Source organism: Tamandua tetradactyla, chromosome 3 (genome assembly GCF_023851605.1).
Source record: "Tamandua tetradactyla isolate mTamTet1 chromosome 3, mTamTet1.pri, whole genome shotgun sequence".
Lineage (NCBI taxonomy): Eukaryota > Metazoa > Chordata > Mammalia > Pilosa > Myrmecophagidae > Tamandua > Tamandua tetradactyla.
Genome location: NC_135329.1, coordinates 145,543,063 through 145,568,504, shown reverse-complemented (window position 1 = coordinate 145,568,504; position 25,442 = coordinate 145,543,063). Strand labels below are relative to the sequence as shown.

Below are 25,442 nucleotides of genomic sequence, written 5' to 3'. Positions count from 1 at the left end.
TCTCTGACCCTACCAATTCTGCCCCCTCATTTAGCACCCTTCCATCTTCTACCCATACCGACCCATTTTAATGTATGACACATAGGTTCAAAGAATTTGGAGCTGAAAGGATCCTAGGGGCAGTTTACTCAAAGCCACTCATTACAGCTTTCTTTATTTTAAAACGAAATAAAAGCATCTATTTCCAAAGGTTCCATTACATTTCTGGAGTTGATTCTAGATCTGGTGGGCTATCAAAAATATATTTGCAGCCCCCTACTTTATTGGAGTCTTATTGTCAGTTCCGGAACATTCCTGGTCACTTAGAACTATTGAATTTGGCCAGAGATTCTTTGAAATTGTGCCAGAGCAGAAGTAAAAAATGAAGATGCTGTGAAAATCTTGGGGGATGGTGCTTGCGGACTTTAAAGGTAAGAAAATGATGGCGGACTCAGATCGGTGGAGCAAACTAGACAGTGGCTGAAGAGCAGGAAACCTTAAGTGGAAATGTCCAGGCGTGGGACTGTCCTCAGCCCGTCCTGTAGCGGAGGGTGAAGGCTGGGGGTGAATCTCGCTGCTCTTGCTCAGGCTGTCTCCCCACCTCGCTCTGCCCCCACACCTATAGTGCCCTTCGCGTGGATATTCCACTGCCAGCCCTGGCCGAAGCTTCCTCCTGACAGTTCTCATTTACAAAGTGTTTCTAAGCTGGAGCAACACCTCAATGGTTTTCCTCTCTTCATCAGAAGAATCTTCATATTACTGAAATCTGCAAGTAACACAAGTGGAGGAATAAGGCCAATTTTGAGGATTATGAGTTACCAAACTGGGACATCCGAGCCACAGTTTACACATTCATAACCAAATTAGCCACAGTCAAGATTTACAGTGGGAGAGTCAGATCATGTGCTTTAGGATTTATATTCAGTTTTTAAAAAGTTGCTTTAGGATAATTTGATATCTTAAGTCAATATTTATGTAAAAAGTTAGAGGAAGCAAACAGTGACCATTCAGCAGAGGATATGTTTAAATACAATACCAAGTTCTCCTGGTGCATTTAAATATGATTTACTCAACAGAGACAAAGTTAGCACACAGCTTTTTGTTATGTTTCTGTGGACAACAAGGTGTAGTTCTTTGTATGAAGCAATGCCAACCACCCATTTCCTGCCTCAGAGAGGAGGAGGCGCTAATAGGTGTTTTTTTGTTTTTTGCTTTTAGTTGAGCTGTAAAAATTCTGGCCAACAGAAACCTAAAGAAGTCAACTCTTGAGCACATGTATTTCCATTGCTTTTTGTTTGGTTTGTTGCGATCATCTGTAATGTGCTTTTAAAAAAAGATCATGACTACATGGTCTTAGAAGAGTCTATTTACATGATGTGATGGAGCTGTCAAGAAAGGTAGAGTTTATTTACTTCAAGCAGACCATGTAACGTTGATAATTGTGTCTGATAATTGTTGACACTTAACCCATAGGAGATAAAGCAAATTTGCTAGACACTCTTAACAGACATTTGCATAGATGGCAAGTATGTGCACGTGGCATTCTTTTAACATTGTTCTTTATACTGAGTATGAAAATTACTCAATTGTTAAGTTTACAACCAAAATATCCAGTTAACTGAACTCGTAATTCAGTTTAAGTTTGGCTCAGGAAATGGACCCCTGCCTTTTACATTACTATGGGCCTGCCTTGGAAGTGGATGATTATTTTCTTTGGATTTATGCTGACTTAGACCACATCTTCCAAAGTCTTCTTGTTTCCTGTCAGATGGAAGTGGTTGTGTGTGTATGTGTGTTAAGGGTGTGCAAGAGAAAGGAGGGGGTGGGGAGAGAGAAACAGTGACAGAGAGAGAGAGCCTGAGATGGAGAGAATCTTTCCCAGTGTGAGAGAGTTTTGAATAGTTTTCAGATGTTCCTGTTGTTTGGTTTTGTATTTTTTAAATCACTTTTTAGTACTATGGGTGGCTGTGTCATTCTGGCTGTTGTTGATTTACAAGGAAAACACTGGCAGTTCTGACAAGATTATGAAGTTAGAAGAATTTCTTGAGGAAAATATTTCCCATGTGTTATGTAAGAGCTTTCTCATTTTTTTTCTTAGTGAAGCTCCTACAAGCATGCTATTTTAAGAAAAAAGTATAATGAAGGCTTTTTTCTTAAAAATAGTGAGCAGCAAATATTTATTGAGTGTCTGCTATGAGCAATGTATGCAGTTAGGTGTTCTGAAGCATTAGGATGAATAATGTAAATCAGAAGAATATGCACATGATGTTTTCAGTGAAAATTTCATGAAACAATTGGCTGTCATTATAAGTGAGTTCTACAGTATATTCAGAGGTCAATACAGATAGTCTCCAGATTATGATGGACTGAATTATAAAAATATAGATTGAATTATAAGTTTTTCAAGGACACCTAACTTGTTTTGATAACATTTCATTGATTCAATGGCCAAGACTTCCCCTAAAGTGTGAGGTTGACTTAGGTTAATATTTTGTGGGGTACCAAATTATATAAACATTTTGAGTGATGCACAGTCAACCTGTGAGCACCATTCTGATGCCGCAATTTCATCTGATTATTTGACAAAAAAAGGTCATTCTTGTCATCAGAGACTGCACACTTGCCAGGCTACTTCTTGGAACCAGCACCCTTTGAAGATCTTCTGAGGGGGAGAATTGGGCACTGGGACATAAGTCCTAGACCAGGTCCAGGTACTGTCTCAGGTACCAGAGGAGTATTTAGAAACTTTTGAGGTAGACACTCCAAATTATGGGGACCCCTAAGACTGGGGCCTGGGGCAGGAGTTGCTGCTTACCTGAGTCTAAGGGAGATAATGTCAATGACAATATTTCTATGGGAAAGCACGCTATCAGTTTCAGTTCAGAGCATGAATGGTATATTTCTGATGTGCCTGATGTGTTGTGCTCATTATATTTGTTGAATGAATGAATCAGTGAATGGTTTGAGGATGGGGTTCTCCTTTTGGTAAAAGGGTAGGTCAAGTACCAACAGTAGCTCAAGTATGCATAAGAAAGGGGACCTGTGTGGGTAAGGCATTGATCAACTTTTCTGTTTTAGGAAGTGAAGGTTAATTGTAAAGAGTAGGTTAGAAGTGGAACTATCAAACTTGGATATGGCATCTTTCAGCTCTTTGGTTAACAGGGGTCAAAGGTTGACAAAGCACAAACCATCTTTATTGTTGTTATACTTCTGAAGAATTATAATGGAAAATACTGCAGTTTCCAGAGAAGGAAAAGGTACAGGACTTAAGCAATTGTAACATTTAATTCTGTTACAATTGAGATGAGACAGAATTTTCTGTTCTTATTATGACATCAGCTTTTTCAATGCAAAGTGAAAATGTGGATAAAATAATTTTTCCAAATAATGATGTATAAAAGATGATTCAGTTATGCCTTCAGAGAAAGTCCTGGTATTGTTGAATAAATCTAAAAAAATGGCCCTCTCTCCTCTTAAGGACTCTGCCTGGTAGTTACTAAAGAACTCTTTAGTAGTTAGGTTCAGGTATCAATTTGTCCAGGTGATGGTGCCCAGTTGTTCTGTTGCTGTGGACCTAAATCATCAGCATGTGAATTTCATTTATGGCTGATTACTTCTGTGGTCTGCTAAGAGAAGTGCCTTCCTCAATGTGTGCCATTTAATTTAATTAGCTGGAGGCCTAAAAGGAGAAATCAGAAGAGAGAGAATCAGCTTAGAACAGCCTAGTATAGCACAGCCCAGCAGAAACTCAGCTCAGAGCCAACACAGACCCAGATGTTTGGAGATGCAGAAAGGAAACACCCCAGGGAAAGCTGTTTGAACACAGAACCCAGGAGAGAAGGCCAGTAGATGTCCTTCCCATCTAATAGAGAAACCCAGATGAAAGCAAGTTGTTTTTCCTCTGAAGAACTGAAAATTTGGCTTTATAAAAGCCAGTCCATTTCTGGTGTATTACATTCTGGCAGCCTCAGCAAGTTGTAATAGATTTTGGTGCTAGAGGAATGGGGTGCTGCTGTGTTTGCAAATACAAAACATGTTGAAATGGCTTTTTAAATGGATAAGGGAGAATTCTGGAAGAACTGTGATGAGCTTGAAAGGGTAAGCCCAGATTGCTTTGACGAGACTGTTGGTGGAAATATGAGCTCTAAAGATATTTCAGTTGAGCCCTTGGACAGAATTAAGGAAAGTGTCATTGATGACTGGAGGGAAGGTGAGTTTTGTTTTAAGGTGGTGGAGAATTTGGCAAAATTGAGTCCTGGTGTTGGATGGAAGGGAGAATTTGAGTGCGATGATCTGGGATACTTGGCTGGGGAGATTTCCAATTGAAGTGTGGGAGACTCAGCTGTTTTTTCCTTGCAGCTTATAATGAAATACTACAAGCAGGGGCTAAGCTAAGAACTGAACTTTCGGGTGCAAAGAAACCAGAAATTGATGGTCTGAAAAATTTGGGGCTTCTAGAAAGTGAGACCCCAGAGAATAGTGCCCCATGTGAGGATTTAACCAAACATGGAAACAGTCAGTCATTACAGGGCAAGCCAGGATTGAAGATGGAGTTATCCAGAAAGGACATGTGGAAGGTCCTGCTGTTTGGTGGTTTTGATCCCTGTGTGCTACGTGCCAAATCAACAATTTTTTTTGAGACTTGTATAAATCCTCTGCCAGTGTGGACTAAAAGGGACAGATTGAAGGAAAAATAACCTCAGAGGCAGAACCATCGAAGCTAAGGTTTGAAGCCAAGAAACTTCCAGCCAGTAGAGCAGATCCACCGATACATGCAGAGGGAGTAAATTTGCCCTGGAGGCAGAAGGTGGGCCTTCCACTTTGATGTTCAGGAAGAGTTCTGGTGCCCCAGGCATCAGAGGGTAGAGCACATTCCTTGGGAATTGGGAGGAACCTTGCTGCCACCTCATTGTTCTGAAGTTGTTGAGTGTGTACCCTGGATATGGCAGAGAATCCAGGTGCAACCTAGATGCTTGAGGAGGGTAGTGCTGAACAAAAGGTGGTCCCCCCAATGTTTCCTAATGTTGCAACCCTCATTCCAGTGTTTGGAGAAAACAGAGCTGTTGCATAGGCCCTTGGAAAGTGTGGGGCTGCTGCTTTCTAAAACCCCAAGGATGAATGATACTCAGATTTTGAAATCTAATGGAGTTTGCCCTGCAGGTTTTCAGAATTGTTTAGGTCTGGTGACCCCTGTTTTCCTCCCAGTTTCTCCCTATGGCAATGGGATAATTTATTTTATGACTGCTTCTTTTTATATATTGGAAGCAGATAACTTTCTCTAAATTCATAGGTCCACAGCCAGAGGAGAATTTTGCTTTAGGGCAGGCCATGCCTGTAACTGACTTTTATGAGATTTTGTACTATTTTTTGAGTTGGTATTGTATTTGTATTGTTACTGAAATGATTTAAGGCTTTTGTGATATTGTGATGAAATGAATGTATTTTGTATAAGGAAGTATCTATTGTGTTGTATGCAGGACAGATAAGCATTGTTAGGTGAAAAAATATGTGCATTATTGTTTTCTGCTTAGAGATTAAGTATGGTTTAAGGTGATGTGTATAGTTGCCAAGTAGACAAGAGGTGGACAGTGTAGTAGTTAGGTTTAGGTGTCAACTTGGCCAGGTGATGGTGCCTAGTTGTTCTGTTGCTGTGGACTTAAATTATCAGCATGTGAAATTCATCTATGGCTGATGATATCTGTGGTTGGCTAAGGGGAGTGCCTTCTGCTATGTGTGGTGTTTAATTAGCTGGAGGCTTAAAAGGAGAAATAAGAAGAGAGAGAACCAGCACAGCTCAGCTCAACTCAGCACAGCACAGCACAGCACAGCACAGCACAGCACAGCACAGCACAGCTCAGCTCAGCTCAGCTCAGCTCAGCTCAGCTCAGCTCAGCTCAGCTCAGCTCAGCTCAGCACAGCACAGCACAGCACAGCTCAACTCAACTCAACTCAACTCAACTCAACTCAAAGCTCAGAGCTAACACAGACCCAGGCATTTGGAGATGCAGAAAGGAAACACCCCAAGGAAAGCTGTTTGAACCTGGAAACTGGGTGAGAGGCCAGTAGACATCATCATGTGACTTCCCATGTGACAGAGAAACCCAGATGAAAGCTAGCTGCCTTTCCTCTGAAGAACTGTAAGTTTGTAGCCAAATAAATCTCCTTTATAAAATCCAGTTCATACCTGGTGTATTGCATTCTAGCAACTTCAGCAGACTGAAACATGCTCATAACCTTATCTGCGCATACCACCTCTCCTGACACCTGCAGCAGCTGGAGCTCTCTTCCAGATTCTGGGGACTGGTGTGTTGTATGCGGCTAGTGGTATTGTGGCCTTCCTAATAGTGGTCACCTCTGCCATCTCTGGAAGTGGTGAGAAGGAAGGTGATGAGATTCTTCATGCCCTGAGGCTTCTGCTGAGTTAACCGTCTATATCTTGGGTTTGTAAAATGGACATGGGATAAAGGGAAATTTGCGTGATAGAAAGGTATTTTCTTTTGTTGCCTTAATAACATTCAGTGACAGAAATAACCATTTAATATAATTAGTCTTTATAAAATATTTTGTACAGTGAATGCGAACAGTTTCAGTAATGGCCACAAAAGAATCAGGGTGAAGGGATTTAGGACTAATGGGAGCTTATCACAGGGTGGGGCCAGAAGGCCTTTTGGTTCCGGACTTACATTTATGAAGAGTCTTGAAATTTACATTTTGGCATTATCCTCAGATGAGGCTCCCTGTTGTCACAGGCTACGCTGCCAAGACTGAATACTTAAAGTATTCCATTATTTTTTGTAACTCCATTTTGGCATTTATTCATGTTCTAATATATTGAGAATCTCAAAAAATAGGAGTGGTCTGGCTGTCTCATAATCCTGGGAGGCCCTCAGAAGCTGTCCCATGCTCTTTCCACGTGCAAAATCTCCCACTTTAAGCTGCAGGAATGAAAAGCATTTGTGGCTTTGCTTTCCCTGCCTAGACATTTATGAGATACAAAGCTAAAGTGGGGATTCATGCTTGGTGCCCCAAAGTAGTTTCATTCATTCATTCACTCATTGAACAATATTGATTGAGAAAGAGTTCAGGCTCTGCCAGTCCCTGGGCATGCTTCCCCCCTGACCCTCAATTGCCTAATTTGATAAGTGGGATCAACAACCATGCTTGCTTCAAAGGATATTATGGGGATCAAATGAGGTAATGCGTGTAAGAAGGCAGCACAGAGCTGGTATGAACTAACGGCTCAGTAAAAGTCGGCTGCTATTTTATTAGACTTACTTTATACTATAGCATGCATTAGAAGTTCAGCTAGGAGCTGGGTTTAGAAGACGAATAAAACACCATTCCTATCTTCTAGAGGCTTGGGGTCCAGGGAGAGATGGAAACAGTGGCAAATTCAGTATGAAAGGAATTAAAACTGCATTTGTATAAGGAATAGGGACTACATAAGAGGCAGAGTTCAATCCTTCTGGGGTATAGAAAGGGCTTCATAGAAGTTAGGGAAAACCCAGGATCTTTTCTAACCCATCATTAATTATCTGGGAGATCTTGGGCACATCTTTTGGCTACTCTGTGTCTCAGTTCCCTAATCTTCAGGGTGTGTGTTTGTGGGGACGAGTGGGGAGGGACAGACTTAGGTATCTCAAAGATTTGCTGAAGACGGTTTTGTTGAACTGAAGTGGGTTCAGGGCCTTTCCATGACGTGGGTCAAGATCTTGACTTTGTTACTGATTTATCATTATACTTTGAAAAAAATCTACCATGCTTGATTTCACTTCCTTGAATGTCTCATAGTTAGCTAATTTCAAGTTTTAATGAACTCTGAAAACAAAATGCCTTATGCCACAGGTGGGTAAATTAGTATCTCAGCGTCCCTTGTCCACCTTCTAGGTCTTGTTTGGCGACTATTTTGGCAGTAGAGGAGCTACAGGAAGGCTTCCCAGTGGGTTCTCATTAATGTGTACAATTTTGTCTACTAAAAGCCTCTCAGCCATTTTTTAATGCATGTAAAAATGTTAGGCAAGCAGGCAGATGATGAATCGAGTGTGTGTTTCTGTCATTATTTAGGGCCAGGGAATTATAAAAACTAGATGGATGTCTATTTCCTCAGCCACGTGGTTGGAATAGTTTTGTTTTCAGTATGATCCAGAAATCCCCTAGCAGATATTGAAGCAGAAATTACAATAAAAAGGAGTTGCCCATCTATTTTCCCCATCAAATGTCATAAAACCCTCACGCCCATTGCTTTATGTGTCTTTCATGCAGCACCTCCACCCAGCCGTGGGGAGGTGGCTGGCTCATATGCACTTCTGGGACAGGAGAGCCAGAGACCAAGAACGTAGGGACCCCTGGGATGGCTTATATGCCCAGTAAAGATGTCAGGACCAAATATATATGTCAGAGATAGTTAGGTATTAGTTTCTCAAACTGAATGAAAAATGCAAAAAAAATCCTTATAAAATTTTCTGTTTCGATTAATGAAAGTGTTCTAAAATTGATTGTGGTGATGAATGTACAACTTATAAAACTTGTGCATTGCTCTATAGAGAAAATTCGGTGCTAAAATAATACAGTGTTAAAAATGTACATCATTCTCAAAAATTAAATATGGAGGACTATGAGTAACAGTAAATAAAAAAAATTCAACCAGTCTGAGTTTAGTGCCCAAAGAGCTGCACAGATACATTAACACCCCCAGCCCCCCTGGACGAGGATAGAACTGCTGCCAGAAGGTTTAGAAACACTCGCATCACTTTTGGAAGTGGCTAGAGAGCAGTGGGGCCTTTATACCCTCAGAAAGTTCTTGAAAAGAAACCTTCCAACCAGTTGTTCTACCCTTTTCAGAGTATTGCAATAATTTTATAAAAATCCCATTTAAACCAATATGGTATATAGAGTATCCCTGAAGATAAATGTGTTAATTTGGAGCTGTTATGTACTCCAGAAAAGGCAACGTTCTTTTAATCAACTCTTGTGGGTGTAAACCTGCTGTGGGTGGAACCTTTTGGTTAGGTTGTTTTAATTGAGATGTGGCCCACCCAGTTTAAGGTGGGTCTTAATCTTTCACTGGAGTTCTTTAAGAGCAAAAAAGACAGAAGCTCAGAGAGAGAAAACCACCCAGTGATGTTTGGAGAGAGCTCAGAGTCAAAAAGGACAAGCAGATGTCACCATGTACCTTCCCATGTGACAGAGGAACCCCAGGTGCCAGCAGCCTTTCCTCAGAGAAGGTATCTTCATCTTGATACCTTAATTTGGATATTTTCATGGTCTTAGAACTATAAATTTTAGATGAATAAATCCCCATAGCAAAAGTCAACCCATTTCTGGTATATTGTATTCTGGCAGCTTTAGCAAACTGAGACAATGATGTTTTATATTGCTGAAGAGACTGGTTCCCTCCCTCCTTCCCTTCCTTCCTTCCTTTTTTGTGTGTGGGAATTCATCAGTTAGAATTGAGTGAGGAGTGCAATGAAGCACAGTTTTAAAAATATAATAAAGACTTACTAAAATATTCTGCTCTGGCTCATTCTTTGGTGAGAGAGATAGACAATGCCTGTGGTTCTCATACTGTGGTCCTGTTATTTTGTATCACTTAATTAAAAATGTAGTTGTACAATTTTTATTATTAATGGAAAGAAAGAAAAAAAAAAGAAATTAGCACAACATTTAGAAATCATACCGTTCTACATATGCACTCAGTAATTCTTAACATCATCACATAGATGCATGATCATCGTTTCTTAGTACATTTGCATCGGTTTAGAGGAACTAGCAACACAACAGAAAAAGATATAAAATGTTAATATAGAGAAAAGAAATAAAAGTAGTAATAATAGTAAAAAACAAAAAAAAACCCTATAGCTCAGATGCAGCTTCATTCAGACAAGAAAAAGAAATACAAGGCATCAAAATTGGAAAGGAAGAAGTAAAACTATCACTGTTTGCAGACAATATGATACTATACGTCGAAAACCCAGAAAAATCCACAACAAAACTACTAGAGCTAATAAATGAGTACAGCAAAGTAGCAGGCTACAAGATCAACATTCAAAAATCTGTAGCTTTTCTATACACTAGTAATGAACAAGCTGAGGGGGAAATCAAGAAACGAATCCCATTTACAATCGCAACTAAAAGAATAAAATACCTAGGAATAAATTTAACTAAAGAGACAAATAACCTATATAAAGAAAACTACAAAAAACTGCTAAAAGAAATCACAGAAGACCTAAATAGATGGAAGGGCATACCGTGTTCATGGATTGGAAGACTAAATATAATTAAGATGTCAATCCTACCTAAACTGATCTACAGATTCAATGCAATACCAATCAAAATCCCAACAACTTATTTTTCAGAATTAGAAAAACCAATAACCAAATTTATCTGGAAGGGCAGATTGCCCCGAATTGCTAAAAACATCTTGAGGAAAAAAAACGAAGCTGGAGGTCTCGCGCTGCCTGACTTTAAGGCATATTATGAAGCCACAGTGGTCAAAACAGCATGGTATTGGCATAAAGATAGATATATCGACCAATGGAATCGGATAGAGTGCCCAGATATAGACCCTCTCATCTATGGACATTTGATCTTTGATAAGGCAGTCAAGCCAACTCACCTGGGACAGAATAGTTGTACACTTTAAAGGTCTAAATTGTAAAGTAGATCTCTCTTGAAATTTTCATTCTATCTCCTGTTATAAATTCAGAACTTTACATAATTTATAAAATTGACTGAATCACTTTTTTTAGGCACAAAGTAAGTCTTTTGTAATGAACATTAATTTTGAAGTTTTAGCATCTTAGACAGTTAAAGATAGATATAATGTTTGATTTGAGAACAACCTATATGTTGGATATACTTTTTGTAGTACTTAACTTAAACTTTCCAAACTATGCTGAGATATTTCTTGCACTTATACTTTATTTTGGTCATACAATATTGTGATGGTCAGGTTCATGTGTCAGCTTGGCCAGGTGATGGTGCCCAGTTGTCAAGGAAGCGCTGGCCTGTCTGCTGCTGTGAGACATTTCATGGACTTAAATCATGAGCACCCTGGTTGCATGCATGGCTGATTACATCTGCATTCAGCTAAGGGAAGTGTCTTCTGCAATGAGTGACACTTAATCTAATCACCTGAAGGCTTTTAAGGAGACTCCAAGAAGAGAGAATCTCTCTTTTCTACTTCAGCCAGCCAGTCTCTCCTGGGCAATTTGTTGAGGACCTTCATTGGAGATGCCAGCTCATGGCCTGCCCTATAAGATTTTGAACTCTTACGTCCCCATGGTTGTGTGAGACACTTTTATAAATCTCATATTTACAGATATCTCCAGTTGGTTTTGTTTCTCTAGAGAACCCTGACTAATACACATATTTATCTGAATTGAGAAGAGGCTAAGTTTATTAGCTTGTTTTCTGATAGGCTTCATAATAAACCTACAGTGACCAAATTATAGTTACTGCTTTGCAAGTTGATCCTTTTTATATCCATCCATCCATTCATTCATTCTTTTATTGTTGTAGTTTGGTATCTCCTCCCCAGAAAACAGACACTCAGACTCTGAGATCTGTGTGTTCATAGGAGATATATCTGTGAGGGAAGCAGGACTGAGCAGACAGACAGAAGTAACTTGTGTTATGACTGCAAGAAGCCTCAGCTGATCCTATGGGGAACTCTGGAGCTGAGATGACCTTTCAGAACTGTCCCTGTTCTGACAAGAGAGCAGGGCCTTTATATCCTTGTGCCAACTAATTTTTGGATGTGCTTTGCCCCTGGCGAGGGGTGTAACTTTAGGTGAGGCAGTGTTCTGCAGTGGTCAATGCCCAGAGAAGGAATTAGCTGGAAGGTATCAGCCACCAGCACTCCTAACAACTGAGGAGTAAGTATCTCATACTTGAGGGGGAACTTCACAGCGTCTATTATACCTTGTCTCTTTCAAAAAAGGATTTGAACCAGTTTACAGTAAAACAAAGTCAGTAAAATAATAATTGAAGATAGGTATCAAAGTAAAAAGATAATACCTATGGGGTATTCATGTAGGTCAACACAGGTGCTGCGAGGGAATTAAAACTTAGATTTAAGCTTCCTAGCAGTCAAAGCAGAAAGAGACATGTTATCAGTAACATGTCTCCTTAGTTGAAGAGAGGTGTTTAGATTCTGAAGAGCAGCAACTTTTTTCCTGGCTTCAAACTCCAAAATGAAAATACTTTATAGGGCTCCATATATGAGGGTTTGTGGGTAAGGGAAATGCCATACCCTCCCAGGAAGTGAAATTGCCAGAGATAGGGATTCTTGCCTTCTCTTTCAGGCAGAATACAGTATTCAATCTGGACCTGTGAATAGAGAATTTTACTTTACCCTTTCCTCCCTTCATTGGAAGTTTTTGTATTCCAGTCATCTATTTTCTTTTTGATGCCACTAATTTGCCTTCCCTGTATTTATTTACTGGGTTCTTGGACAAGCTGGCCATGGTGGCATGTAGGGGATTAGCAATTTGGACCTTTCCTCACCAAACTGAACCAGGTCCAGCCTTTGCTAAGTACACAGTTTGCCCTAAGTTTTGAGCAGCCCTGAACATCCAGGATGACTTTGCTGGTGAGGGACCAATTGGGGAGCTATTTGGTAGCAACCCAATTCCAAATGGGGCAGGAGTTTATCTAGAAAGAAATAAATGTGTTTTTGGTTCTGGGTTTGCCTTCCCTGTTATGCTAAGATCTGATGGAGTTAGAGATGCTTCCCTTCTTTGAGCAAAACTACTCTTGGATTGCTTGTTATCTGAATACAGCAGGAATCAGAGAGTCTTCAGATATTAAGCAGAGATTAAGCGAATTTTGCGTTTCCTTTATTTCTTTACAAGTGCAATGCCGAACAGTTGGTGGCTGCTACCCACATTGCTTCTTCCATCTGCCTGATTGTAACGTCAGTGGCCTGACTGTGTGGAGGCCTAGGAGTGCTTGGATGCTTAGCTTTGGAGGTGAATAAAAGAGGGTCAGGTTCCTGGGAGCACAGCAGATATCTGCTCCTAAGTGGGCAGGGCCACCTCATAGCCATGCAAGTTGATCAGTGCCCACCACTGGATGCTGTTCACAGATGCTCCAAAAAGGGCAGCCCCTAGGACTGCTGGAGCTTCACCTGTGAACGGTATGTAGCAGTGTTGAAGTGGGGATGAGATTCAGATCCCCTACTATTACTGTGCTCAGAAAAATATATTTTCGGACAATCATAACTTTCTTTACTAATCTGAAACAAAGTAGCCCTCTATTCTTTTTTAGAAACATGAAAAGCAAGCAAGCATGATTTCTACATAAAGGGCTCAGAAAAGAGGATTTGCCTTTGACCAACTAACTCACTTTGAAGCAAAAGATGTTCATGAGACTCACTAGATGTATTATGTAGTTTATCCTTCCAGAAACAGTCTTTATATAGTGGAATATAGTCTTCTGACGATTCAGGTATGGTGCCAACTGAGAGACAACCCCTTCTGAGACTGGGGTGCAATCTTAGAGGATGTGATCACTATACAGTATGTTTCTCCTATAGTCAAAATACATGGTTCCTGGATCCAAAGGGATAAAAGGCAGAGATGGTGCCCTTCACAGTTGCATTTCCTGACCTACTCTTGAGAGTTGACTTCCTTTCTCCATTATTTTGGATTTTTTTGCCTAGATATTTTAGTGGTCAAGGAACCCACTTAAATGCAGATGCTCCTTTGAAATGACTGAAAAGAGCGACCACATAAGATATTAAAATTATAAGATTTAGGATGGTGTGACAATTTGAAAGTGTCATGTACCCCCAGAAAAGCCATGTTTTAATACTCATTCAACCTTGTGGAGGCAGCCATTTCTTTTAATCCTGATTCAATACTATAGGTTGGAAACTTTTGATTAGATTATCGCCATAGAGATTTGACACCCCTAATTGTGGGTGTTAACTTTTGATTAGATGGAGATGTGACTCCATCTATTCCAAGTGGGTCTTGATTAGATTACGAGAATCTTTAAAAAAAGGAAACATTTTGGAGAGAGCCAGAAATGACAGAAACTTCAGAAATGAGACACCCGACAGAAACGTTGGAGCAGAGCTGATATGAATGCTTCACTTGGAGAATAGAGATGCAGATATTTGGAGATGCTTGGAGCCCAGCAGAGGTTGCCAGGAGATGTTAAGCAAGCCAGAACCTGGAGAGAGCCAAAGGAAGCCAAGAGATGACAGCCAGCCCCAGAAAAGCAAAGTGAGGAACTCCCACAGGGACAGAGCTGAAAGCAACAGAGTCTAGGAGCAAGGAACCAGCAGATGCCAGCCGCATGACTACCCAGCTGACAGAGGTGTTCCTGACCCATTGTCCTTTCTTGAGTGAAGATAACCTCTTGCAGGTGCCTTAATTTGGACACTTTCAATTCCTTAGAACTGTAAACTTGTAACTTATTAAATTCCTCTTATTAAAAGCTGCTTCAGTTTTGGTACACAGATGGTGTACCTGTTTAAATCTGTTGTGTATTCCAGAAAAGCCAAGTTCTTTAATCCTCATTCAGTATTGCTGGGTGGGATCATTTGATTGTTTCCATGGAGGTGACCCACCCAATTGTGGGTGGTAACTTCTGATTAGATGGTTTCCATGGAGATGTGTCTCCACCAATTGAAGGTGGGGTTACTTATTAGAGCCCTTTAAGAGGGAACCATTTTGGAAAACCTTAGAGCTAAGAGAGCCCACACAGCTAGAGATCTTTGGAGATGCAGAAGGAGAACACCCCCATGTAATCCTTATGAAATGAGAAGCCAGGAGAGAAAGCTAGCAGACATTGCCATGTGCTTTTCCAGCTGACAAAGCGTTCTGGACCCATTGGCATTTCTTGAATCAAGGTACCTCTCCCTGGATGACTTAATTTGTACATTTTCATGGCTTTTGAACTGTGAACTTGCAACTTAATAAATTCCTATTTTTAATGCCTGTTCTGTGTCTGGTATATTGAATTTAAAAAAAAATTTTTTTTAATTAAAAAAAATTACAAGAAAGAAACACAAACATTCCCAACACATACACTCAGCAATTCACAATATCATCACATAGTTGCATATTCATCATCATAATCATTTCCCAGAACATTTGCATCAATTCAGAAAAAGAAATAAAAAGACAACAGAAAAAGAAAACAAAAACAGAAAAAAAATTTACATACCATACCCCTTACCCCTCCCTTTCATTGATCACTAGCATTTCAAACTAAATTTATTTTAACATTTTTTCTCCCTATTATTTATTTTTATTCCATATGTTCTACTCGTCTGTTGACAACGTAGATAAAGGAGCATCAGACACAGGGTTTTCACAATCACACAGTCACATTGTGAAAGCTTTATCATTATACAATCATCATCAAGAAACATGGCTACTGGAACACAACTCTACATTTTCAGGCAGTTTCCTCCAGCCTCTCCATTACATCTTGGATAACAAGGTGATATCTACTTAATGCATAAGAATAACCTCCAGGATAACCTCTCAACTCTGTTTGGAATCTCTCAGCCATTGACACTTTGTCTCATTTCACTCTTCCCTCTTCTGGTTGAGATGGTTTCTCAATCCCTTGATGCTAGGTCTCAGCTCATTCTAGAGTTTTTCTCAATCCCTTGATGCTGAATCTCAGCTCATTCTGGGATTTCTGTCCCACATTGCTAGGAAGATCCACACCCCTGGGAGTCATGTCCCACGTAGACAGGGGGAGGGTGGTGAGTTTGCTTGCTGTGTTGGCTTGGGAGAGAGGCCACATCTGAGCAACAAAAGAGGTTCTCTTGGGGTGACTCTTAGGCCTAATTTTAAGTAGGCTTGACCTATCCCCTGTGGGGTTAAGTTTCATATGAACAAACCCCAAGACTGGGGGCTCAGCCTATAGCTTTGATTGTCCACACTGCTTGTGAGAATATCAAGAATTCAACTTGGGGAAGTTGAGTTTCCCCCATTCTCACCATTCCCCAAAGGGGACTTTGCAAATACTTTTCCACTCACTGATCAAATCACTCTGGGATTCATCAGGGCATCACCTGGACAAACCAACAAAATCTCATGTCCTATACAAAGTTCCATGTACTTAAGGTATTCAATCAACTATCTACATAAGTTATATTAGGAGATGCACTAGTCAAAGTATAGATTTGTACCAAATAAACATTTTTTTGCTTTAGTCTCACACATTAGTTGAAATTTTAAAATCTTAAGTACCATCTATTTTCAGCACACTGCAGTAATGACATTCTTTTGTTCTTCCTCATGCAAAAACATTTTTTTAATTTGTACATTTAGTCACTATCATTATACACTCTAGGCATTCCTAGATTACATTATCTCAATCTTTATCATCTATCTTTCTTTGTGATTTCATTTATGTCCCAGCCCTCCTCCCTCTATCATTCTCATATGCAGCTTCATTCAGTGTTTTAACATAATTGCATTACGGTTAGGTAATATTGTGCTGTCCATTTCTGAGTTTTTATATTCAGTCCTGTTGCACAATCTGTATCCCTTCAGCTCCAATTACCCAATATCTTACCCTATTTCTGTCTCCTGATGGTCTCTGTTACCGATGGAATATTCCAAGTTTATTCACTAATGTCAGTTCATATCAATGAGACCATACAATATTTGTCCTTTTGTTTCTGGCTAATCACACTCAGCATAATGTCCTTAAGGTCCATTCATGTTGTTACATACTTCATAACTTTATTCTGTCTTACAGCTGCATAATATTCCATCTTATGTAAATGTCACAGTTTGTTTAGCCAACTGTCTGTTGATGAACATTTTGGCCGTTTCCATCTTTTGGTAATTTTTAATAATGCTGCTATAAACATTGGTGTGTAAATGTCCATTTGTGTCCTTGGCCTCGTGTCCTTTGAGTAGAGACAGCATATAGATGGGTCCTGTTTTTTAATCCATTCTGCCAGACTGTGTCTTTTGATTGGAGAGTTTAATCCATTAACATTCAGTGTTATTACTGCATGGGTAGTACTTTCTTCTACTATTTTGCCTTCTGGATTTTATGTGTCATATCTAATTTTCCTTCTTTTTACCTTTACTCATAGTCTTCCTTTCTACACTCTTCTCCACACCTCTCTCTTCTGTCTTCGTATCTGTCTCTAGTGTTCCCTTTAGTATTTCTTGCAGAGTTGGTCTCTTGGTCACAAATTCTCTCGGTGATTTTTTGTCTGAAAATGTTTTAATTTCTCCCTCATTTTTGAAGGGCAATTTTGCTGGATATAGAATTCTTGGTTGGCAGTTTTTCTCTTTTAATAATTTAAATATATTATCCCACTGTCTTCTCGCCTCCATGGTTTCTGCTGAGAGATCTGCACATAGTCTTATTGGGCTTCCCTTGTATGTGATGGATTGCTTTTCTCTTACTGCTTTCAAGATCCTCTCTTTCTCTTTGACCTCTGACATTCTGATTAGTAAATGTCTTGGAGTATGTCTATTTGGATCTATTCTCTTTGGGGTACGCTGCACTTCTTGGATCTGTAATTTTAAGTCTTTCAAAAGAGTTGGGAAATTTTCAGTGATAATTTCCTCCATTAGTTTTTCTCCTCCTTTTCCCGTCTCTTCTCCTTATGGGTTACCCACAACACGTATATTCGTGTGCTTCATGTTGTCTTTCAATTCCCTGTAGAAACACAACCACAAAAACCTCTGTTTCCTTCTTCTTTTTTTCCCATTTTCCATCAGCCCTGACCCCTTGGTGCTGGGGCAAAAATGAGCAACCTCTGCTTTGACCAGGTTCACCTAAGCTGGGGGCCTATTTTTAGTAGTCAGAATTTGTTAATTAATTCCACAATTGATGTTTGATTGTGCTCAGCCCCTGCTGCTGATAAAGTTCCTTTCCTTTCCCCTCTGGGAAGCAGCCTGGTGGGAGGGGTGCTGGCTGCCACAGCTTTGGGAACTCATGATTCTGGGGGGGCTTGCAGCCAGTCCAGATGGTCCAGACTGGGGTACGCTGTGTGTCCGGTCACTGATGTGGCCCCAAGAGCTGTTGTGTACTGTTTCTGGTTATTTAGTAGTTGTTCTGGAGGACGAACTAAAATGAGCACATTGTTAAGCCGCCGTCTTGACCCAGAAGTGATATATTGCATTCTGGCAGCTTACAAACTAAAACAAATGAAGTCTCTGCTACTCTGTCTTCTCCTTATGTGGCCTTAGGTAAGTCCCTATCAAGGCTTACTGATGTCTAGTTCTTCTCTTCTCGTGGGTAACCAGTTAGTGGGAGCTTGTGATGAGTTCTTGCCCAGGGGCTGTAAGTGGAAGTGATGCATCCCACCTTCTTCTGCCCCAGTAGTTATAGAGGAGGACTTACATTGCGATGATAGATCCAATAGTGTGTTATTATGAGTTCAGTTTTGTTCTCCAAAAAAAGATGTGTTCAAGTTTTAACTTGCAGTCTCATGAAGGTGGTCTTATTTGAAAATAGGATCTTCAAAGATGTTTTTAGTAAAGCTGAGGCAAAATTAGATTAGGGCAGGCCCCAATCCATTATGAGTGGTGTCCTTATAAGGAGGGAAATTTAAATATAGAGAAGGAGAGAGATGGTCATGTGACAGAAGAAGAGTTTGAGTTATCAAGGAAGGAATGCTTCTACCAGGAGTTTAAAAGATTCTACTGAATTGGAAGCTGAATCCTTTTCCTGGTCATTTCTGTCAAAAGGGCGAATGTAGTGTTGCTGTTGGTGTGATTGATCCTATCAAGGGATTGCTGATACTAAATGGGAAGCCATGTGTGGAATTCAAGGCACTCCTGCCATTGCTCAGGGGACCCTGAGATCAAAGTACCATAACACCATAATAACCAGGCCATCAAAGGCTCAAATCCTTCAGGAGCATGGGTTCTAATTAGCCAAGGTAAAGAACCCTTATCAGCTGATCTTGTGTTCCCCAGAAAGTAGGCCCTGAGGCAAATGCTTATGAGTTGACCACTTCATTAGGGAATGCAGTCCCAGGGAGCAGAAGTGAGGAATTGAGAGAGAGAAGTGGGGAAGGAGGGGAGTTAGCGTGCAGAGCAATTATTAATATGGCAGCAGTTAAGTCTAACTGTTTGCTTGCTCTGAAGGGACCATTCTTGGAGAAGCCATAAAAACCAAATTTCAGAGCAGTCTACTGGGGTGTGGGGAAAAGGGGAAGGAATTTATCTGCTAGTTCCTTTATGTTCCACTTCCCTCCCTTCAAATTCTGAATTACTCACACGTGGACACTGAACAGAGTACCTTGTTCTCCCAGACTTCAAAATCAGAAGGGAAGCCTTAGTGCAGGAGATGGGAGCTGAAAAGGGCCCTAAGGTCATGCTTGTGAGACATTTGTCAAAGAACGTGCAGAGTTGGTTACTGTAGCAGTGGCTAGGTTAAGAGACAGGTGACGTTGAGAAGATGTGAAGAGGAATGGAAGAAATGTTGATACAGTCCAGAAGTTGCAAGGTATTGAGACAGGATTGGTGTAGAACTAGAGAAATGGCTAATGCCCAGATATCCTGAATTAGAGGAGTTAAGTTACATTGTATTAGTTGGGGGCTTGTGTGTGTGTGATTGTGTGTTTGTATGTATAGCATTGTGTGCATGCTGGGAAGCCAAAGGATAAAATATAGTATACATGGATTATTTTTGTCTGCCTTATGCTTCTCTGTTATGATTAGGCAACTGCAACTCTCTCCTTCAGTCATGTATGTCTAGGGGATTTTAACTTATGGTCTCCTGCCCTTTGTCCTTGTGGATCGGCATGTGAACCAAGCCTAGTCAATCACAGTACCTCTAACCAACCCATTCACCAGTAATTAAACCAAGTGGGGTCAAGTCCTTCCTAGGTTTGATATATGAATTCTGAGAGGGAATATTTTTCCTCCCCTTTGAATCAGGAACTTTGATGGTCAGCCTCCTCACATGAAAAATTGATGCCCAGAGATAGAGATAAAATGTATGCACATCAAAGAGAGAGCCATCATTGTTTGGGCCCCTGGATCTAGTCATCTGGATGCCAGATTCACACTATGTTTAGTCTGTGTGGGTGTGTGTGTGCGCATGCATATGTGTGTCCCCTTAAATGAAGTACCTCATTTCCACCATCTTGGCAGGGGTCAACAAACGAGGGACAGGAAGACTGACTTGTGCATAAGTGTAAGCATTCCTGGGATCTCCAGGACTACCTACAAAGAGTCACCTGGGTAAAGGCCAGGATTCCAGCTAATTAGGCACAGAGCCTTACACATAGATGTTCAAAAGATATTTGTTGATTGTTGAATAAATGATAATGTGTATCTCAGCATCTTAATTTAGGAATTACAGGAAATGTGGCCTTTTTTGGAGCTGCATGGTTGAGTGAGATTTGGACATTTAGACTTCATAAGGGGCATTGAGTTTATATCATGAAAACGACCCTTCTATGTATATAATAATTTTTTTACAATAAATATAGTATATTTTATATGCCTTTTGCTAGGAATGACATTAAACCAAAGCAGAGCCTAATACTTAGGTGAGTAAGGATGATTTTTCTCAGAGCTAAATTCACATGGTCCAAATATTTATCTTTCTGGCTGCCCAATTCCATCCAAGGACAGAAGTTGAGAGTCCTTGAGGAGTGGGTAGATTAGATGGTCCAAAGATAGTCTTTTGAATATTACTTGTTACAGCCAAACTTTTTGTAGGAATTGGTATAGACTCTCTGATGAAGACTCAGAATGTTAAGACATTGTATTGCTAAATGAAGGAGAATCCTTAGACTTTGGCAACTAAGAGATGGTGGAGGTTGGTGAAGCCGAGTTTAGCAGTTCCAGTCGAGTAAGCAGGCTTGCATTAGTTCCAACCTTAAACAGATAGTCTGCTATCTCCAGGGTATCAAACCACAATACAGTGATTTTCAAAACAATTTTTTTTTTTCCATCAGGGGATTTTGTTTTCAAATGAGATTGTATATAGAACCTGTGTATGAAACAGCCAGAAGCAGAGCTGCTTTGGTTGAAACTAGGTGGAAAGCCCTAGAACAGAAGCAGTTTGGGGCTAGAAATTTCTCAAGGGTCTACCAGATGTCTACCACAGTTAAGAACTCTTAGTAGCATAATCATAGCTCTATTCCATTATCTGTTTGCAGAATCATTTGCAAACATTTTACTAATTGTAAAATGTAAATCCAAGAGACTGAACAGGATGGCCTACCATGATTTAGTGATAATTGGGTGAATTTTGGAAAATATCTATCAAAAATGATAATTTCACTTTTATCATGTTTAAAGGTAAAGGTATTTGGCAATGCAGTGAATTCTCTCCAGATATGAGTTCAAATATATGTGCTCAGCCAAAAAATGAAAGAAAAACTTAGAAAGAAATCCAACAAGAACTATGTAAGATTTATATCAAGGAAACTGAAAAACTTTACTAAATATCAGAAAAAGAAATCTATTAAATAAATCCTAATGGAATTTTTTTGGGGGGATTTTGTCAAACTGATTCTAAAATTCATTTGGGAAAGAAAATGTGAAAAACAGCCAATGTCTTTTATTAGATACTAAACAGTAAAGGTTTAGCAATTAAAACCATTCCTGTAATAGTAACAGATCAATGGAAGTGATTGCAGAGTTCAGAGCCTACCTATGATAAATGGAAATTTTCTATAGATTTTACATGGAAGTTTAAAACAGTACAGAAAAAAGGTCCTCTTCAATAAATGATTGGAAAATAATTGACTACTCTCTGACCAAAATATGCAGCAGTTAAAATAAACTCCGGATGGATCCAGATATTAATTGGAAAAACAAGACTATCAAGGCAGTGGAATAAAATATAGAAGAATATGAAGAAAATGCATGTTAAAAATTACTACTCAAGGGTGCACAGGTGGTTCAGTAGTAGAATGCTTTCCTTCCATGCAGGAGACCTGGGTTCGATTCCCACACCATGTACCAAGAACCGCGCCCCCTGCCCCGCAAAAAAAATTATTGTTCAACCTTACTAATATTCAGGGAAATGAAAATTAAAACTATGAAATGCCATTTTCCCCATTGGAAACAAATAACCAGTGGTGGTGAGGGCTGGAGAATCTTATTTACTATTGGTGAAGGTATGAACCAGCCAAACCTTGGAGAAATGATCATTTTCTGAAGCTATTATAGTGTATAGTGGTTCCACGTAAAGACGTTTGTCTCAATGAAAGATCTGGACATCTGCCCAGTGTTTTCTATATAGGAATGTTCATTACTGCGTCGCTGGTGATAATGAATAATTGGAAAAGTAGAGGAGTGGTTCAACAAATGATGATATCACAGGCTATGCAGCAGTTTTAACTATATAGCAGTTAAAAGGAATGAAGTAGACCTAAATACTGCCATGGAGAAGTTACCCAAGACAGGATTTTAAATGAATAGAGAAAATATGTAAAGCATCACACCAATTGTGTTAAGGTATCACCATATAATTATGCATTTGTGGGTACGTATACCTTTGAAATATATTGAGAAAGATATGGAAGAGTGCACATCAGGTTGATTATAGTGGATTGCATCTGGAGAGGGGAGTGAAATTGGGGCAGTGGTGCTGGTGGTAGTGGGATAGGGCTGGTACCCAAGGGAGTCATTGTACTTTTGGCATTCTTATAAAAAAACAAGAACTTATTTATTACGTGTGCAATTATGCATAATTTATTTTTAAAACAAGAAGAAAAGTAAACTAAGATAATATAATCATAACTTGATTAATTCAGAAAGCTACAAGTTTGATAAATGAAACCAAAAGTAGATTAAAAAATAAAGGTGTTAAAGGTCAGGTAGTAACACAAGGTTCAGGAATTAGTTGTGCCATTCAGGCAGCAGTCTTGGATTGGCATGACACTGATATTCTACAGTCCTCCTGCGAGGATGTTCTGTGCAGTGCAGGAGACTTGAGAGTATATTCCCTGCCCATTTGTCCTCAGTGCAGAGAGCTCTTGTCTGCTCTGGACTTCCTTTAATGACTGTACTCTGGTTAGCAAACTAGAAGAGTGGCTACATTCAGCAACTCCCCTACAAAACAATGCCATCCCTTATTTCTTCTCTCTTTCTCTTATCTGCATGTTACACATTTTTAGAATAAGCAGATTTTTGAGAAATATATCATGATGTACTCTTGCATTATCTCAACTGACTTTCCCATTTGTAAGGCTGCCATGGCCAGGGACATGGAGTGGTGCCCCCTGATGTGCAAATTGGAGACCTCTCTCTTCCTCAATAACATTCTTTCTTAAACCTTGGCTGACCTCCTAACAATACCTTAGTTTTCCTGTTTTTATAAACACCTGGTTTGGAAACTGTTAAGCTTTATCTTCTTCTGGGATTTTGCCATTCACGATGGTGGAAGAATAATGTTCTTCTCACTCCCATCTTTCAGTATTTTGTATGGTGTCATGACAGTACAGAGTTGGAAGAACCAGAGACATCCGATTCAGTCTTCTGGGGTTACAGGGGAGGGTTTGAGCAAAAGGAAGAACACAGACTTTGGAGACAGGCTGCGTGAGTTCCCATGTATTCCCTAGCAAGGAAGGGAAATTCAGTTCATATTCTGGCATTCCCCAATTTTCTTTGCTCTTCCTTGTCCTTTTCTGTTCTTGCCAGAGAGCATTACTTATGCCCATTTTTCTCCCTGATCATTCTCTAGAAACAGTGCTGTTCACGCGGTCCTCAAGCACTGCTCTTCTCTCTCTTGCCAGTTCTGGTACAAAGGGCCTGTCAGAAAAGACTGCCATTGTGACCTGGAGTTAAATTCCTTGTGGTGGGATCAGAACCTGAAACGGAACTAGGTTTCCTTTTGGCGAACACTTCATTACTACTACTTGCAGCCTCTCTATGTAAATTTGCCAGATTTGGATGCTTTATAATACACTATTTGCTCCCGGGATGAAGGAAACTCTGATATTTTGTGATGAAATGCAGACTTTCTTCAGAAAGGATGTTAGTTAAAGAATGATTCTTGCTGATTGAATTAGAGGGCTGAAGAAGACCTATACAGACTGGTTTCTGAACCTAAACATCAAACTGTTTTGATGTGGTCAACTGTTCAGCAGTAAGACCTTGTCACCAATGAAAAAAAAATCAGATCAGTAAGGCATACTTTTATATCAGTAGAATTGCTGCTTTAAAAAGGGGATGTTACATACTATTTTGGGTGACTATTAAAAATATATATGTCAGGGGGTGCAAGGGTAGTTCAGTGGTAGAACTCTTGCCCGCCATGTGGGAGACCCGGGGTCAATTCCTGGTCCATGCACTACCCCCCATAAAAAAAAACATCAAAAAACAAGTAAAACAAAAAATCCAACAAATGGTGCTGCAATAATGGGATACTCACATGGAAAAACAATGAAATGTGACCCTGCCATATAGCATACGAAAAAAAAATATATATATATATATAATGTCAATATGAGGAAAATTGGAAAATAAAGAAAAATATAAACAAGAAAATAAAAATTACCCACATCTGCCATGTAGAGATAAGCACTGTTAACATTTTGTTAATAATTTTTTATTTGCACATATGTAGTGTATATATTCTAAAGTTGGGATCATGCTGCAGATTTAAGTAGTTTTTCACAATATAGCATCAGAATTTCTTGTGTTACTAATAATTCTTTTATAGCTTGTTTTTACAAGTCATGAATGCAGAGTAGTTTACTTAAACAATTCCCAAATTTTGCCCATTTAGATTGTTTTGATAGGATTAACTAGGTGGCAATGTACATTCTTTGTTCTTAACTCAGACACTTTAGGAAAAAATTCAAAAAGTAGAATGAATAAGAGAAATATCATATGTATATCTGAGGTTTAAGGACAAAGCATTAAATTAATGTTTTCTGGTAAATCATCCTAGTAGTAATGTAGAGAGTACTTATTTCCTTTGTCAATAGTGGATATTATCATTTAAAATGTTTTTGAACAACAGAAAGTTATCTCATTCTAATTTGTGATTGTTGCTTATTAACGGGGAGATTGTAAATGTTTTCACATTTATTGTACATGTTTCGTCTTTTGTGAAGTGGTTTTATTCTTTGCTGATTTTTTTTCTATTGAGGTGTAGAAGATTGATTTTTCCTCAGTTATTTGTAGATGATCTTATTTATTTTTATTTTTAATTATAAAATATTTCAAGGGTGCAGAAAATAATCTAACATGTTAAAAATGATCATTGTCACATTTGCTTCCGATTCATTTAAAAAATTCATTAGCTATTTAACATAATGTTAAAACTTCCCCCCAAACTATATTCTTCCCTTCCTTCTCAAAGCCAACCACTATCTAGAAGTTGATATAAATATTTCCCACGGGTGTTTTAATACTTGTTCTTTGTATGTATATGTCCAAAACAATATATAGTATTTTTTCTTATTTTAAAATGTACATAAATAATATTTTACTATACATATCCTTTTGTTTTGTTCTTTTCACTCAACATGTTTTTGAGATTTATCTATG

The 25,442-nt window shown here is 39.3% G+C and overlaps 1 long non-coding RNA gene across 1 annotated transcript in view; it reads right to left on the bottom strand.

Annotated features, from left to right (window-relative positions):
• Positions 1–203: 203 nt before the first annotated feature.
• The window catches only part of LOC143676387 (uncharacterized), a 43,319-nt gene continuing 18,080 nt past the window's right edge, over positions 204–25,442 (bottom strand). The window contains exon 3 of the long non-coding RNA XR_013172052.1: positions 204–745. This is a non-coding gene — a long non-coding RNA (uncharacterized LOC143676387). The remainder of the gene's footprint in view (positions 746–25,442) is intronic.